This window comes from Procambarus clarkii, chromosome 29 (assembly GCF_040958095.1).
Source record: "Procambarus clarkii isolate CNS0578487 chromosome 29, FALCON_Pclarkii_2.0, whole genome shotgun sequence".
Classification (NCBI taxonomy): domain Eukaryota; kingdom Metazoa; phylum Arthropoda; class Malacostraca; order Decapoda; family Cambaridae; genus Procambarus; species Procambarus clarkii.
The window spans coordinates 2,508,068-2,511,564 of NC_091178.1; positions in this window are offsets into that span (position 1 = coordinate 2,508,068).

The following is a 3,497-nucleotide window of genomic DNA, read 5'->3' on the forward strand; positions in this document are numbered from 1 at the left end:
ATCGAAGTCGACCCCATGAAGCCTCCCAGAATACCTCGAGGAGTGAAGAGACGGAGGGAGGGTCCTCCATCCCAGGACGAGGCAGTCGGTCACTACAGATGTAAGAGAAGGAGGAGGATGAGAAGCAGCAAAAAGAGAAGGATGAGGGAAAGAAGGATGATGAAAAAAAAGTGGAGATGGAGGAAAAAGAGGAGGAGGAGGACTAGGTAACTTCAAGAAGTGATAAGGAAGATGTGTGATGATACACATAAAGATGGACTTTCTTCCTTCGTGTGACTTATTATGTCTCCGCAGATAGAAGAGGAGGAGGAGATAGCGAATAAAGATAAAGGATAAGAAGATATACTAAGGTAAAGACACTACGATGACCCAATCTATCCCTGCAGATGAAGAAAGAAAGAAGAGAGGCGATGCGAGATGCTCCATTGGTCGTCTGAAAGAAAAATTATTGCGAAGGCGCAGAAGAAAAAGAAGTGTCTTAAGAATTTTAGGAATTTTTAAATCGAGGAGTCCCAGAAAAATACGTATTTTGAAGAGCTAGACCAAAAAAATAAAAACATAGGAGGTAAAATATAGCGAAAATGGTGTAAGGATGAGAGACAGGGCGATCAAAAGAGTGAGAAGCAATGGGGAAGATGTGAAAGTAGGTTATTATTTGCCGAGCTTCCATCATACTGAAACTGATAACAAATATTTTAGAACCAGCAGCACATCCATCACCGCAAGACTGTCTGTAGAAGCATTCTTAATTATTATATTTTTTATTGTGTGAATGTTTGCATTATTATTATTATTATTATAATATATATATATATATATATATATATATATATATATAAATATATATATATATATATATATATATATATATATATATATATATATATATATATATATATATATATATATATATATATATATATGACAGTGTCAGACCACGGAGGAAAATTGAAACAGGAATTTCCTTAAGTACTTTCGTATATTAATACATCTTCAGAAGGAGTCTGAAGTATATATATGGGTCACTCCTTCTGAAGATGTATTAATATACGAAAGTACTTAAGGAAATTCCTGTTTCAATTTTCCTCCGTGCTCTGACACTGTCACATTTTTAATCACGTGTTTATTTTTCGTGATTTTCACACACACACACACATATATATATATGCGAACAAGCCTGAATGGTCCCCAGGACACGGAGGAAATATATATATATATATAACTGAGTTTTCAGTTATATATATATATATATATATATATATATATATATATATATATATATATATATATATATATATATATATATATATATGCGAACAAGCCTGAATGGTCCCCAGGACTATATGCGAATGAAAATTCGCATATAGTCCATTCAGGCTTGTTCGCATTTGTGTTCCTCACGTGTGCCCCAAAGAATGAGGTGATTTGGTGAAATGCTATGCCCAAGATTACCATCCGAGTTGCCGTCGGGGAAGTGGCTCAAATAGCCTCGGCTATCACTTCCTTTTGACGGCCGTGATGGTCAAGCGGATTAAGGCGCCCTGTAGTTACCAGTTGCGTTGCTTCTGGGAGTATGGGTTCGAGTCACTTCTGGGGTGTGAGTTTTCATTCATATATATATATATATATATATATATATATATATATATATATATATATATATATATATATATATATATATATATATATATATACAACCAGGTGGCGCTGCCACCCACAGGGAAGCAGCCAAATTCCGTAAGTATAGTGAACTGGATCACCACTACAATTTTGTCCCCATTGCTTCTGAGACACTCGGCGCCTGGGGTAAAAGTGCTACCAGTTTTTTGAAGGAACTGGGTTCTAGGCTCATTGAAACAACAAGGGACCCAAGAGCTGCAAGCTTTCTTTTCCAGCGCCTCAGTGTGGCGATACAGAGGGGAAATGCGCACTGCATCCAGGGTTCCTGCCCGCCATCTGAGGAGCTGGAGGAACTCGACAACCTATGATAACCATCTTTGTAACCCATATGTAACTCCTTTTTTGTAACAAAGTTCAAATAAAGTAAATATATAAAATATATATATATATATATATATATATATATATATATATATATATATATATATATATATATATATATATATATATATATATATATATATATATATATATAGCCTCCCAGAATATCTCTAGGAGTGGAGAGACGGAGGGAGGGTCCTCCATCCCAGGACGAGGCAGTCGGTCACTACAGATGTAAGAGAAGGAGGAGGATGAGAAGCAGCAAAAAGAGAAGGATGAGGGGAAGAAGGAGAAAAGGAAGAAGGATGAGAAAAAAAAAAGTGGAGATGGAGATAACTGTGAAATAAAATTTATCATACGCATCTATAAGTCGCAAAGATGTATCTGGAAATTAGACACCGATAACCATTCCTCGAAGATTTTTTATCAGCAGGGCTACTCCTTCTCCCCTTCCTTCCCTCTCTTTCCTTACTATAGAGAAGTCTTGAGCAAACACATCATTCATTATGCTTCCTGACATTTTAGTTTCTGTGAGTGCTCTTAATTTTTTTTTTTGTGTGTGTGTAGTCTTTTCCCCAACTTCATTTGCCTTGCTGGTAATCTCATCTATGTATCCATATCAGCAGTCTCCGTGGTGTAGTGGTAAGACACTCGCCTGGCGTTCCGCGAGCGCTATGTCATGGGTTCGTATCCTGGCCGGGGAGGATTTACTGGGCGCAATTCCTTAACTGTAGCCTCTGTTTAACGCAACAGTAAAATGTGTACTTGGATGAAAAAACGATTCTTCGCGGCAGGGGATCGTATTCCAGGGACCATAGGATTAAGGACTTGCCCGAAACGCTACGCGTACTAGTGGCTGTACAAGAATGTAACAACTCTTGTATATATCTCAAAAAAAAAAAATATATTATTTTGAAGCTCGCATTCTTCTGTTAATTTTCCCTTACTCTCACCCTTGACGTCCAATCCAATGCTGTAAAAAGTTGTTCTTTGGGCGGAGATATTTGCATGGGGTTATTGAATGGTGAGAGGGTAATGGTGGCTGTAGCTGGCAAGGGGAAGAGTAGGAGGAGTTGAGCTGCATGGAGGGATTTAGAGGTTACTTGGATGTGGAGTGAGGGCTGTTTTGATCTTGCATGGTGATATATGGAAAGGAGGCAGGGAGGACAAGGATTGGATGGGATTAAGGAAGGCAAGGGATGGGAATGGGCAGGGCAGGCATCAAATAGGTTAAGGGTGGTATTTGTGGAAGGAAAATTGTTCGAAAGGTTGAATGGTGGATGGTCTAAGCTCCTGTTACACTTCTTTCCGTAGTCGTCAACCTGCTGATGGAGGATTCCCCACTCTCCTCTGGAATTACTGAGTTACGAACTACTCACCTAGTAGGAATATATATTGTGTGTGTGTGTGTAACTGAGCATCTAGGTATTCCTTCATTTAGTAAAAACTTATGAATGAGATGGGGTGCCGCTGCCATTGATAACGCTTCACACGGG